Source organism: Oryctolagus cuniculus, chromosome 13 (genome assembly GCF_964237555.1).
Source record: "Oryctolagus cuniculus chromosome 13, mOryCun1.1, whole genome shotgun sequence".
Taxonomy (NCBI): Eukaryota; Metazoa; Chordata; class Mammalia; order Lagomorpha; family Leporidae; genus Oryctolagus; species Oryctolagus cuniculus.
The window spans coordinates 78210580-78226021 of NC_091444.1; the positions used below are offsets into that span (position 1 = coordinate 78210580).

The 15442-nt window shown below is 39.7% G+C and overlaps 1 long non-coding RNA gene across 3 annotated transcripts in view; it reads right to left on the reverse strand.

Moving 5' to 3' along the window:
• Positions 1-14213, reverse strand: part of LOC103345164 (putative aldo-keto reductase family 1 member C8) — a 28624-nt gene extending 14411 nt beyond the window's left edge. The window contains exons 1-2 of one of the 3 annotated variants that reach the window (XR_011381603.1): positions 13939-14213; positions 5543-5709 (exon numbers count right to left, since the gene is read on the reverse strand). This is a non-coding gene — a long non-coding RNA (putative aldo-keto reductase family 1 member C8). The remainder of the gene's footprint in view (positions 1-5542; positions 5710-13938) is intronic. The other 2 variants (XR_011381604.1, XR_011381605.1) reach the window with 2 other exon arrangements.
• Positions 14214-15442: the final 1229 nt, after the last annotated feature.

The window sequence follows — 15442 nt, forward strand, 5'->3', positions numbered from 1 at the left end:
TTGCTGGATACTAATGAAAGTGAAAATGCAGCATATCAATATTCAGCATATACTCATAGCATACAGCTAAAAAGTGTTAGGAGGAAAGTTTGTTACAGCAATAAATACCTAGATGAAAAAGAAATGAAACTGCATCTAATTAAAAAAAAGAAAAAAGAAAACAATTCAACTCAAGGGTTTAGGAAAATAAGAACAAAACAAAACCAAGTTCAGAAGCAGGAAAGAAATGATAAAAATTAGAGAAGAGATAAACAAAATAGAAATTAGATAGTGATAGAAGGCTGGCGCCGCGGCTCACTAGGCTAATTCTCTGCCTGTGGTGCCGGCACTCTAGGTTCTAGTCCTGGACGGGGCACCGGATTCTGTCCCGGTTGCTCCTCTTCCAGTCCAGCTCTCTGCTGTGGCCCAGCAAGGCAGTGGAGGATGGCCCAGGTACTTGGGCCCTACACCCGCATGGGAAACCAGGAGAAGCACTTGGCTCCTGGCTTTGGATCGGCGCAGCGCTCCAGCCGCAACACACCTGCCGTAGTGGCCACTTGGGGGTGAACCAATGGAAAAGGAAGACCTTTCTCTCTCTCTCTCTCTCTCTCTCTCTCTCACTGTCTCACTCTGCCTGTCATAAACAAAACAAAACAAAACAAAACAAAACAAAACAAAACAAAACAAAAAAACATAGTGCTAGAAATTATCAATGAAATAGAGAACTGGTTTTCTGGAAAAATAAACAAGATTGATAAACCACTAGCCAGAATAACCAAAAAAGAGAAAAGTCTCAGTCCAGTGCTGTAGTGCAGTAGATTAAGCTGCTGCTTGCAGTAACAGCATGCCATTCATGCTCCAATTCTGAGCCAGCATCTTGTAAATGTCTGTGGAAAGCAGTAGAGGATGGCACAAGGCCTGGGGCCCCCATACTGATGTGGGAGATCTGGAACAAGCTCCTGGCTCGTCGCTTTAGCCTGGCCTAGCCCCTGCTGTTGCAGCCATCTGGGGAGTGACCTAACAGATGAAAGGAATCTCTCTCTGTGTTTCCCTTTATCTCTGTAACTTTGCCTTTCAAGTAAATAAATAAGATCTTTTTAAAAACAGTTGAAAAGTTTCAAAATAAAAAAATCAGAGGTGAAAAAAGAGATATTAAAACTGATACTACAGAAAGGAAAAGAGTTATTAGGAACAAGTATGAACAACTTTATGCAACAAATCGGAAAATCTACCCACAATGGATAGTCTTTTGGACATACAATTTGCCAAAGTTCAGATACAAATACACACATGAAAAAATAAACTGACCAATACCAAGACTGAGATGGAATCAGTAACAGAAAGCCTTCTGACAAAGAAAAGCCCAAGACCAGATGCCTTCACTACTGAATTTATCAAACTTTCAAGCAAGATCTAGCACCAGTTCTTAAATTCCTCCACACATATAAAAGGAAAGGAGTCATTCCAAACTCATTGTATGAAGCCAGTATTACCTTAATTCCAAAAGCAGACCAAGATACAAAAAATATAGAGAAATGGATTAATATCTCTGATGAACATAGATGCAAATATCCACAACAAAATAATGGCAATTCCAATCAAACAGCACATCAAAAAGATCATCCCCCAGACCAAGTGGAGTTTATCCTGGGAATTCAGGATATATATTCAACATATACATATAATTGGGACACAGTGCATCAACAAAAGGAAGGGGAAAAATCATGATTATCTCTAAAGATACAGATAAATTTTCTGGTAAAATAGAATATCCTAAATATTCTTTTTAAATGTGTAGATAGAGGGAACCTCCCTGATCACAACAATGGCAATGGGTGGAAAGTCCACAACCAATATCATACTGAATGGAGGAAAGCTAAAATCATTTCTACTAATATCTGCAACAAGACAGGAATATCCACTCTCATTTATTTTGTTCTATATAGTTCTATAGAATTTATCCAAATCTGTCATGCATGAAAAAGAAATCCAGGGGATACAAACTGGAAAGAAGTAAGTCAATCATCTGCTTTTGCAGATCACATGTTTCTTTATTTAGTGGAACAAAAAGACTCTACCAAGACATGATCCTAATATATAAGAGGATTCAGCAATGTTGCAGGATACAAAATCAACACAGAAAAACCAATAGCATTCATATATTCACCAATAAGAATCCGGCTGAGACAGAACTTATAAGAATATATCTTTTTACCATAACTGCAAGAAATTTTAAGTAGTTTGGAAAAAATTAACCAAGGATATAGAAGATCTCTACAATAAAAAAAAAGCATTAAAAAAGAAAAAAATAAATGCACATCAAAAAAGGGATAAAACTTCCAGAATAATAGATTGGAAGAAGCTTATCAAAGAATCTACTATATCCATGCAGTTGAAAGGTTCAGTGCAACCCCTATTAAAATTTAAGATCATTCTTCACAGAACTAGAAACAACTCTAAAATTCATAAAATAAGAAGGCATTGTGGTATAGCATGTAAACCCTTGTGCAATGCTGGCATCCCAAATCAAAGTGCCCATTCACATTCCAACTGCTTTGCTTCTGATTTAGCTCCCTGCTAACATACATGGGAAAACTAAAGAACATGGGCCCCTGCCAGCCACATGGGAGACCTGAATGCAATTAATGGATTCTGGTCTGGCCTAGCCTTGCCAGGATCATGGAGAACTTTAAGGAGTGAATAGCGGATGGAAAGCCTCTTTTTCTCAGTCTCATCAAATAAACTGAAAAAAAAAATTAGAAAATTACTATGAAAATAAAAAAGACCTTGTATGTTCAAAGCAACCTAAAACAATAACAAAGCCAGAGGTATCACAATACCAGATTTTAAGATATACTACAAGGTTATGATAATCAAAATTTCGTGGTACTGCCCCTCCCCCAAAAGCACATGTAGACGAGTGGAACAGAATGAAATCATCAGAAACAAATCCACAATCTGTCATCAGCTGGTGTTTAACAAACTTGATTCAAAAGCATTCTGTGAAGAAAGGACAGACTATTCAACAAATGGTATTGAGAAAATTAGATTTGTAAATACAAAAGTTTGAAGCAAGATGCTTACATTACTTATGGAATATAGACAACCTCAAAAATAGGTTAAGGCTTTAAAAGTAAGACCTGAAATTATTAAACTACTAGAGAAAAACAGAGGAAAATATGCAATTGGCTTAGCCAATGACTATTTGTGAAATACCCAAAGTGCACAGGAGAGGTAATAAAAGCAAAAACAGATAAATGGAATTTTATCAAGTTAAGAAATTTCTATACATCAAGAAGCAGTTAAAGTGAAGAGAAAACCAACAGAATGGGAGAAAATATTTTCAAACTATCCCTCTGACAAAAATTAATATCTAAATCATAACAGAGATTAATAAACTTAACAACAGACAAGAGTGCTGTTAAGACATATGTAAAGAATATGAATAGATATTTTGCAAAGAAGAAAGAACAATGGCTAACAGACACATGAAAAAATTCAGTTTTATTATCCATCGAGGAAACAAAAACAAAAACCACAATGAGGTATTGTCTTGTTATGGCTAGAATAGCTATTATCAGATTAACAATAATAGTAATAATAACAAACAATGGCAAAATTTTGTAGAAAGGGGTGCCCTAATACACAGAGGGAATGGAATCAAAACACTACTATGGTAAATAGTATGGACATTTCTGAAAAAACTACAAATAGAACCATGAAAAGAGCTGGCTATCATATTTCTAGGAATATATCCAAGGGATTTGAAAACAATATATGAAAATGATATCTACATTCACATGTTTATAGCAGCACAATTCAAAAGAGCAAAAGTCAGAGTCATCATAGATATCCATTAACTCAACTCGATGAACAAAATGTGGTGCATATCAATGATGAAAAATTACTTAGCCTTGAAAATGCTTTAAATCCTGACATTTGGAACAAAATTCATGAAATTAAAGATCATTGTACAGGGCGAAATAAGCCAAAGACAGAAAGACATTTGTCAGAAGCTTTCTATTATATAGGCTGCTTAATATATATAGAGAGAATATGAAACTTGGTGGATATCATATTTTATGGCATATAGATTCACTTCACAGAATCATACCATCTACATGACAATATACCCTTATCTCTTCGCTCTATGACATTGTCATGAATTCTACATTTTATGATATTTTTACCCCTGTTTTCTAGAAAAAGCAGTGTATATGTGCTTGCATATATCTACATATGAAGTGAATATTACAAAATGTTAAATTGTTAAAACTTAAATGAAAAAGTAAATCTAAAAAGCAATTAAAATGTGTTATTTGGGACATGCTCAGGCTGACTTGCCCCAAGTGGTGGAGTTGGAAGCATACCAGGGGATTCCAATTCAATCCCATCGAGGTGGCATGTACCAATGCCATCTCACTGTTCCAGGTGATCAGTTTCAGTTCACAGTTGGTCATGGTGAAGGGACTGGGAGTCAAAGGGAGCACATAGACAAGTCTAGTACCTGCTAACGCTAACTGATGGAGTAAATAAAGGGGAGAGTGATCCAACATGGGAAGTGAGATACTCAGCAGACTCATAGAATGGCAGATGTCCTAAATAGCACTCTGGCCTCAGAATCAGCCCTAAAGGCATTCAGAGCTGGCTGAAAAGCTCATGAGAGTATTTCAGGCATGGAAAGCCAAGACACTCTGGCAAAAGATCTCTGTGAGTGAGATCTCAGTGGAAAGAACAGGTCATCAAAGAAGGAGGTACCTTTCTCTGAAGGGAGGAGAGAACCTCCACTTTGATTATGACCTTGTCTAAACAAGATAAGAGTCGGAGAACTCAGAGGGCTTCCATAGCCTTGGAAACTCATGACTGGAGCATAGGGAGATTACTGATGCCATAGACAGGAGTGTCAGTTGGTAAAGTCAACAACAGGAGTCACTGTGCACTTACTCCTCATGTAGGATCTCTATCCTTAATGTGCTGTACATTGAGATTTAATGCTATAACGAGTACTCAAACAATATATTTCACTTTGTGTTTCTATGGGGGTGCAAACTGTTGAAATCCTTACTTAATGCATACTAAACTGATCCTCTGTAAAAAAAAAAAAAAAAAAAAAAAGAAATTATCAATTCCCAACTTGACTCTCACTGGGATTAAACATGACAATAGGTCTGCTCTGATTTCATCATCATTTAAAAAAAATCATCTATTATTTTTCACTTTATGTTTCTGTGTGGGAGCAAACTGTTGAAATCCTTACTTAATGTATACTAAGCTGATCTTCTGTATATTAAGATAATCGAAAATGAATCTTGATGTGAATGGAAGGGGAGAGGGAGTGGGAAAGGGGAGGGTTGTGGGTGGGAGGGACGGTATGAGGGGGAAGCCATTGTAATCCATAAGTCGTACTTTGGAAATTTATATGCATTAAATAAAAGTTAAAAAAAAAGGTGAAAAAAAAAAAGAAATAATAATCTCTCAACAACTAATTACCAAATCATATAAGTATCATTGCCAAAAATCACACTTCATTAATTAACAAGCTTAAACATCAAATTTACAATACCTTTTAAATGTAGAATACATATTCTCTCTTCATAGTGCCATCTGCAATCTTGTTTGGATGGCAAGACCTACTTCCCCTTCATTTTGATACACATAAGAAGCATCGGTATGGCGGAAACCAACATCTATAGCTATTTTGGAAGCCTCCCCAGCCTCACTCTCAGAAACCTAGAGAAATAGCCAAAAGTATTGTTGGGAGATCCATGCAATTAGAATTAGTTCACGCATCATCAGTGACTTTCACAGAAATTATTTTTTTCCCATGTCTTAATATAAGACAGCATTTTGGGAAATGTACATATGTCAATTTGTCAGGGTTTCCCCTAATTATTAGCAAGATATAGGCAGGTCAGGAACCTCCCCGTACCAGGCTACCTTATTGATCACTGGCATCAATGTTTCTCACAAACTATGCCAGCTTTATTGATTTGATGAAAGGATGCAAAGGCTGCAGCAAAAAGCTAATATCATAGTTATTATTTATATAGTGAATTCACAAACAAAAGTTACAGCAGGAGAAATGAAATGAAATAAAATATGGAAAAAAATGATGCAAGTTTCCATGTATCCTCTTCCAGTGAAATAAACATAGCTCATTCAATTCTGTGAGGAATGATTTGGACAACCTGAAAACTTATCTGCAATGAAAGATGCTTTTTAGAGTCATAATCCCTAAAATTCTTCACTGAGGTTGAGTTGCATAGATCCCCTGTTTTAGCCCACACACATACTCCTGCCTCTCAACAAGAGCAAGGATACATACACTCCACTGTCTGCACAGTCAGTGTAACTAAAAGCCACCAACTGAATAAGTTAGAGAATGGGGAACAATGTGGGTTCCCTCATGCTAATCAAGGGCAAGATCAAAGACGGGCAGTTAGTTGAATGGGCAGTAGAATATTACGTTAATTCTTTTCCACAGAGCCATTCTGTGTTCTACCCCCAACATATACACCCACACAAAATAACTGTTAGCAATAAAAATGTTTATTCAAGTGGCTGTGTGATGGAGCAGGTAAGGCTTGCACCTACCCTGCCAGCATCCCATATAGGCACTGGTATGAGTCCTGGCTGCTCCACTTCTGAACCATTTCCATGCTAATGTGCTGAATAAAGCCACAGAATGCTGAGCTGTGTGGGAGATCAAGATGATCTTCCTGGCTTCGACTTGGACCAGTTCTGTGTTGCAGGCATTTGGGGAATGAATATCCATTTTGCTTTCTGTCTCTGCCACCTTTTCTGCAACTCTGCCTTTCAGATAAATAAATAAATCTTTAAAAGTGTGTACTCAAGGGATAGATATTTTCACATGCTAAATTAGCTGTAAGGGGTTATTAATTTCATTGTCAATCCATAAAAACAGGTCATTTCTTTTAGATAAAATATAAACAGAGCAAAATAAAAATTACTAGCTTTACAAAATTGGACAAAATTTGTAATTATTTGTTAAAAGACAAATTTTATACTGGTTGGGAATCTATGAACCATGCACACCCACAACACCAGCAAGGCCTTCTCCCAGTACCTGAGAAGTTCATACAGTAGTCCTTCTCTGAAGAGATAGAGCCCTGCATGCTAGGAATCTCAGTAACAACACTGAGCCACATGAAGAGCCCAGATCCCTATTATACCTACCATCTGTTTAGTGAATAAAGGCATGGGAAAACTGTACTAGAAAATCTAACTGGAACTAAAGATAAACCACTCCACCAAATCAACACACAGAGGCATCTCTCTAGTAATAAAGTCTTCAATCAAGAAAAGTTATTCTCTGGAAGTGACAGAATCTAGTGATTCCCCAGGAACACAAAATACAATGTAGAAATACAAGTAATATTAACAAAGAAAAGCAATATGATTTCTCAAAAGAAGCACAATAGCACATGAATATTATATTGTGAATAAAGGAGATTTATGAGGTTGGTAAACAGCCTGAAAAAGAATTCAAAAGAATAAATTTAAGGTTACACAAGATGTTGAATGAAATTAAGAAATCAGTAATGACATGAATGAGAAACTCAGCAAAGAAAACTGAGATACTGGGGGAATGAAAACAGGAAATGAAATTGGCAAACAAACAAGCTGTCTGCACCTTAATGTTTATTGCAGCTCAATTCACAATAGCTAAGACCTGGAACCAACCCAAATGCCTATCAACAGTAGACTGGATACAGAAATCAAGGGATATGTACCCTATAGAATACTATATAGCAGTCAAAAAAAATGAAACCCGGTCATTTGCAACAAGATGGAGGAATTTGGAAAACATCATGCTGAGTGAACTAAGCCAGTCCCAAAGGGGACAAATATCATATGTTCTCCCTGATCGGCGACAACTAACTGAGCACCAAAGGGGAAACTCACTGAGCACCAAAGGGGAAACCTGTTGAAGTGAAATGGACACTATGAGAAACAGTGACTTGATCAGCTCTTGTCCTGACTGTTGATGTACAATGTAATACTCTATCGATTTTCATATTTTTTGTTCTAGTACTATTGGTTGAACTCTGTAATTAACACACTATTATTCTTAGGTGTTTAAATTTTAACTGGAAAGTGATCCCTGTTAGGAATTTGGAAAACATTATGTTGGGTGAAATAAGCCAGTCCCAAAGGGACAAATATCGTATGCTCTCCCTGATTGGTGACAACTAACCGAGCACCAAAAAGGAAACCTGTTGAAGTGAAATGAACACTGTGAGAAATGGTGACTTGATCAGCCCTTGCCATGACTGTTGATGAACAACTTAATACCTTATCCCTCTTAGTATTTTTTTTTGTTTGTTCTATTTAATACTTTTGGTTGAATACTGTAATCAAGACACAGTTATTCTTAAGTGTTGAAACTTAACTGAAAAGTGATACCAGCTAAATGTAAGAGTGGGAATAAGAGAGGGAAGAGATGTGCAATTCGGGACATGCTCAAGCTGACTTACCTCAAATGGTAGAGTTAGAAACATACCAGGGGATTCCAATTCAATCATGTACCAATGCCATCTCACTAGTCCAAGTGATCAATTTCTGTTCACAATTGATCATAATGATAGGACTAAGAGCCAAAGGGATCACATAAACAAGAATAGTGTCTACAAATACTGACTGATAGAATAAAAAAGGGAGAGAACGATCCAACATGGGAAGTGAGATACACAGCAGACCCATAGAATGGCAGATGTCCTAAACAGCACTCTGGCCTCAGAATCAGCCCTTAAGGCATGCGGATCCGGCTGAAAAGCCCATGAGAGTATTTCAGCATGGAAAGCCAAGACACTCTGGAAAAAAAAAAAAAAAAAAAAAAAAAAAAAAACCTAAATGAAAGATCCGCAAGTGAGATCCCAATGGAAAGAACAGGTCATCAAAGAAGGAGGTAGTTTTCTCTGAAGGGAGGAGAGAACTTCCACTCTGACTATGACCTTGTCTAAATATGATCAGATTCAGTGAACTCAAAAGGCTTCCATAGCCTTGGCAACTCATGACAAGAGCCTAGGGTGATTACTGACGCCATAAACAAGAGTGTCAAATTGTTAAGTCAACAACAGGAGTCACTGTGTACTTACTCCTCATGTAGGATCTCTGTCCTTAATGTGCTGTACATTGTGACTTAATGCTATAAATAGTACTCAAACAGGATACACTTTCTTGTCCAGGAGGAAACTTGTAAAGGCAGAAAAGCAAGCCACTCAAAAACATGAGGAAGGCAGAGAGAGCTGCCACTAGAATGGCACTCCCTGCTTCCTGGGTATCCGGCTTGAATGGCAGATGGAAAGATGATGGGAATGCAGTGCCTTGTACACTCACAATGGAGTATTAATTCCAGAATGCTGTGGTTAAGACACAGACACTAGTAATTATGTACAGGACTCCAGAAGCCACAAATGGGTTAAAAAGGGGGATTCTATAGTATGGGAATAACACCATTTGCCAAGTCATTTTTAGTTTATGGACATCTGGACTGCTTTCATGTTTTGTCTGTTATGAATAATGCTACTATGAAAATTCACAATTATGCACACACACACAAACACACACACACACACATATATACATATGTGTATGAGTCTGCATTGACATATTTTCACATTTCTCTTGCATAAATGCCTAGGAATAGAATTGCTGGGATGTATACTAAGTGTATATTTGATTTTTAGCAACTGCTAACCCATTTCCACAAGTCATCAAACTATTTTACAGATAGGATAGGATAGGTTCCATTTTCTCCACATCATCTCCAACTTTTGGTATTTGTAGTCTTTCATATTGGAGCCATTCTAGTTACCATCTCATGTGACCAAAAGGAAGAATGTTCACAATACATCAAGTACAAACAACTTGTTATAAAATAGTGTGTGGATATAATCATGGATAAGAATTGAACTGGAAGGCTATCTGCTAATTATTAAAAGAAAAAAAATTTTATTTAAAAGGCAGAGTGATCTCTTTCTCTACTAGCTAGCTACCCAAATGCGTGCAACAGCCAGAACTGTGCTAGGCTGAAGCAGGGAACTGTGCATTTTGTCTGGAGATGCAGGACCCCAAGTATTTGAGTTATCACAGTTTCCTCCTAGGGTTCACATTAGCAGGAACTTAGAGTCAAGAGTGGATCCAGGACCTGAACCCAGGCACTCTGCTATGGAATGCAGGCATCCCAAGTGGCGGCTTGACTGCTGCTCCAAATGCTTGTCCCAAGAGAAATTTTTAACTGCGTCTGAGGGATTATGACGTTTTTTTGGTCAGGCAGAGTTAGACAGTGTGAGAGAGAGACAGAGAGAAAGGTCCTCCTTCCATTGGTTCACCCTCCAAATGGCCACTATGGCTGGCTCGCTACAGCCGGCACTGCACCTATCTGAATCCAGGAGCCAGGCACTTCCTCCTGGTCTCCCATGCGGTGCAGGGCCCAAACACTTGGGCCATCCTCCACTGTCTTCCCGGGCCACAGCAGAGAGCTGGACTGGAAGAGGAGCAACCGGGACAGAATCTGGCATCCCAACCAGGACTAGAACCCGGGGTGCCGGCGCTGCAGGCAGAGGATTAGCCTAGTGAGCTGCAGCACCGGCCATGGGATTATGACTTTTTAAAAGCTATTTATATTGTGAAGAATCACACATATATAGAAAAATATGTAGATCTAAGTGTACAGCTCAATGAATTATCACAGGGTACACACCCATGTCACTACCACTGAGTTTGCAACAGCTATCACCACTTCGTGGCCTTTACAGTTTTGTCACTTCAATATGCATCCCCAAACACCCCTCCTCAGACAATGGAATTCAAGTTTGTTCAGTTTTCAAAACAGGCTCCTTAAAATAGTCAATCCCTTGTGACTGGCTTCTTTCACTCAATACTGTGTTTATTTCTGACATTCATGTGATGATGTTTTTAATGATGCCTGGCTGCTCAGTAGTTTTTGATATTCTGTCATAAGCATGGTCTTTTAAAATAAGAAATAACAAAAAGACTTCATTAAAAAGTTGTCAGACTGTGGAGGATTAACTAATGCTGGAATCTAAATAAGAGGGTACTTTAGAAAGTTTATGTGAAAATGGAATTAAAAGTATGAGTTTCTTTTTGTCCAAAAGTTTTTGCTGCAAAAAACAAAACAGAACAAAACAAAACAAAAAGAATGGCCATTTGACGTAGCAGGTTAACCCACTGCCTGCAGCACCAGCATCCTGTATGGTTGCTCCACTCCAATCCAGCTCCCGGCTAATGTTCCTAGGAAAGCAGCTTCAGGCCCCTGCACATATGTGGGAGACCTGAAAGAGGCTCCTGGCTCCTGACTTCAGCTCAGCTCAGCTCCAGTGATGTGGCCATTTGGGGAGTGAACTAGCAGATGGAAGATCCTTCCCCGACCCCTGTAACTCTGCCTTTCTAATAAGTAACATAAATATTGAAAAACTTTTAAAATGAATTTCTTGACACATGGAAAATGTGTATCAAGGAAAAAAATGTATGGGGTTCAAACTCATTTTAGCACCTAATTAAACTCCTACTTTAATTCCATTTTCTATGAAATTTTTGAAGTACATAATTTAATACCTACTAAGTATGAAGGAACTTCAAGTTTATGGAAAACAGATTTAAAAGATAAGCTTAGGGGTGCACATTTAGCATAGTGCTTAAAATGCCAGTTTGTAGGCTTGTTTCCTATACTGGAGTACCTGGATTCAATACCTGTCTCCAGCTCCTTACTCCAAATTACTCTTCATTCAGACCCTGGAAGGCAGAGGTTTTGGCTCAAAGACTTGGATCCCAGCTAGATACATGCGAGACCTTGCTTGACTTCCCAGTTTCTGGCTTCAGCCCAGCCCAGCCCTGGCTGTCGAGGGCACTTGAGGCATGAACTAGGGGACAGGAGCACTCTTTTTCTGTGTCCATCCTTCTCTCTGTCTCTCAAATGAATACATCATTTTTATTAATTAAAGATAACACTTTATTTTGTTGCAAAAAATGTGAAATTGCTGTACAGTTTTGTCATGATACACATTTTCTATGAACTCTTCGAAGACCCTTCATACATAAAATTTAGATTTCTTTTATACCAAAGCAAACCTTTAAGTCTATTTTCCAGGAAATTTTTGAAGTACCCTCATATTTTCAGGTGCTCAATGGGGTTATGCCCAACAATCATAAATTCAAAATATTTTGAGTTGGGCTGGTGGTTGGCCCAGCAGTTAGGACCCACATCCCATATCAGAGTGCCTGTGTTCAATCTTGACTTCACTTCTGATTCCATCTTCCTGCTAGAGCACACCCCAGGGGGGCAGCACATGATGGCTCAAGAACTTCGCTCCCTGCTACCCATGTGGAAAACCCAAATTGAGTTTCTGGCTGCCAGCTTTGGCTTGGCCCAGACCAGCCTGTTGCAGGAATATGGGGAGTATTCAAACAGATAGGAGATCTGTCTCCCCGCTTCTTAAATAAGAACTATTGTAAAAAAAAAAAAAAAAAAAAAAACAGGAAAAGAAAACATCATGAGTCAACAATGCATTTAATACACTCCCCTCCCAAGCACCCTAGCTGAGCAACACAACACACTGCAAAGTGGTGCTTGTGTCCCTTGTGACTGTGCAGCTGTTGGACCTGTGCTCACTGTCACTGCCCAGTATCATAAAAGAGGATGGAACTGCAAAATACAAACCCAGGAGAATATCCAAATGCAAAATTCAAAGAACCATTTCTACTGAACCCATATTGTCTGATTGTAAAGTCTTAAGTTTTAAGTCCCACCATCCTAAGTCAAACCATTGTGAAAAGCCAAAGTGACTCCATTTTGAAACAATAAAAAGCAGCCTCCGTTTCCCATAGCAGACCTGAGTCCTTGTAAAAGCAGGCATTCAGGCATTCCAGAGATATCAAAGCTTACCAAGGACAGCTAGCTCAGCAGACCAAGGGCAGCTCTGTAGAGATTACCAAAAGAGGTAACTCCTTAAACCCAAGCCAAACGGAGACCCCCACCCCCCGCCCTGCCCATGCTGACATATTTTCCCTTTAAAAGCGTCCCCGAACAAAGACCTGGGCCTTTCCTCCTTCCTCCACTGCACCGGTTGGTTGGATGAGGTCCCTGTTGCAGCTTGTACCTTTTTAATAAAACCTTGCTTTTGCATTTTGGTGTGATCGGGTTGCTGATAGCTTCTTAGGCATCTACTTATCTGGGCATAACACATTGTATGTCCAGGACTATCTATATGTATTATGGAATATTATTTATATTCACAGCATTAGAAATGAAGGAAACTCTGACACAGAGTGTAACAGGAATGACCATTGAGCTCACTATGCTAAGTGAAATAAGCCACATACAAGAGGATAATACTGTATGATTGTACTTACATGAAGTACCCAGGGTAGTCACATTCATAAAGACTGAATGTAGTGACTGCTAGAGCCTAGGGGGCAGGAGAACAGGGGAGGTGGCATTTCATGCAGATAGGTTTCAGTTGGGGTTTATGAAAATGTTCCCAAGTTGCATATTGGTAAGACCTGCCCAACAATATGCTACTTACCTAATTAACTGTGGTGGAATGAGCAGACCTTGCCAATATGGCACTGGTGAGCGAGTGTCAGTTACTCAGGAAATGGCTTCGGAACCCACCTGGCAAAGGAGCCTGCCTAGCAACAGGCAGTGATTGGTTATGGCATAAACCATCCCTTGACCAGATTGGCTGCCTTGGCTAGATAAGCTGCTACACCAACTGCAAGAGTCTGCAAGCTGCTCACCTCTAGCCGGCTTTCACCTGACTCCTGGTGTCAGTGTCGTGACTCCAGGCCTCTTGCCCCCACTGTGCTTCTCCTTTCAAAATGAATTTACAGTAACAGCTTTAACATGGTTGGTTTTGTCATGCATATTTTACTACCATATGAGGAAAAAGAAAGAGGGAGGGAGTGTCCACTAACCAGCTGTGTGGTCTCCAAGTGAACCAGAAGCAATGTGAGAGAAGGCTGGCACCTCACAGGGCCAGCATGGCTGAGGATGACACAGTACCTCCGTGACATCTCCCCTGGCTCTCCATCGCGGGCTTCCGGATTGAGGCAGCTGTACGTGGCACAGTGTTCAGTCACCAGGCCCTCTCTTTAGCTCTCCACTCTGGCCAACATCCACACTCCTTGTCAAGTCACCACCTTCTAAATTCTCAGTTGCTAGGCTGTGAATGCCATGACAGCAGCCATTATGTCATGGGCCATGACCACGTCATGGCTTTCTTTCCCTCCTTACTTGTCCTCTGTTCTGGCAGCCTGTAGGGGTCAGTTGGGGTCTGTTTACACATGGATGGTGAGCCCACTGTCAGGATCCATCTGATGGATCCTGACTTATCTTCTAAGTAGGGATCCAGCTTGACATGACCCAGCTGTTTTCATTATAAACGTAGGTCTCCCTGGCACTCATTCCATTTACTTTTTTTTTTTTTCTTGTGAAGATTTATTTGAACAGTAGAGTTACAGAAAGGGAGAGATAGATGTCTTCCACCCACTGGTTAGCTCTCCAAATGGCCACAATAGCTGGAGCTGGGCCAATCCAGACAGAAGCCAGGAGCTTCTTCTGGGTCTCCCATGTGAGTGCAGGAGCCCAAATACCTGGGGCATCTTCTGGTGCTTTCCAGGTACATCAGTAAGGAGCTAGATCACAGGTGGAGCAGTCCGGACTCAAACTGTGTCAGTATGGGATGCTGGCCCTTCAGGTGGTGGCTTTACCTGTATGCCACAGCACCAGCCCCAAGGATTTAGTTCTTCTTTAAATGTTTTGTAGAATGCATATGTGAATCCATCAGATCCTAAACTTTCTTGTTGGGAGACTTTCAGTATCTGTTTATTTATTTGAAAGGCATAAATACAGAAAGACAGAGGCAGAGAGAGAGAGAGAGAGAGATAGTCTTCCATCTGCTGGTTCACTCCACAAATGGAGGCAATGGTCGGCGCTAGGCCAATCAAAAGCCGGAAGCCTGGTGCTTCTTTCAGGTTCCCCACGTGGGTCCAGGGACCCAAGGACTTGGGCCATCTTCCACTGCCTTCCCAGGCCATAGCAGAGAGCTGTATCAGATATGGAGCAGCTGAGACTTGAACCAGCACCCACATGGGATGCTGGCACCACAGGATGTCTTTTCTGGCTACGCCACAGCGCTGGCCCTGACTTTCAATTATTGTTTAAATCTTCATTACTTGTTATTGGTGTGTTTAGATTTTCTACATCCTGTCTTAATTAATTTTGGGAAGCTGAATCTTGGGAAGTGTTGAGGATTTATCTGTTTCCTTAAGGTTGTCAAATTTGTTTGCATATAATCATTCATGGTAGTTTGTTTTTTTTTTTTTTTTTTTTTTTTTTGACAGGCAGAGTGGACAGTGAGAGAGAGAAAGACAGAGAGAAAGGTCTTCCTTTGCCGTTGGTTCACCCCCCAATGGCTGC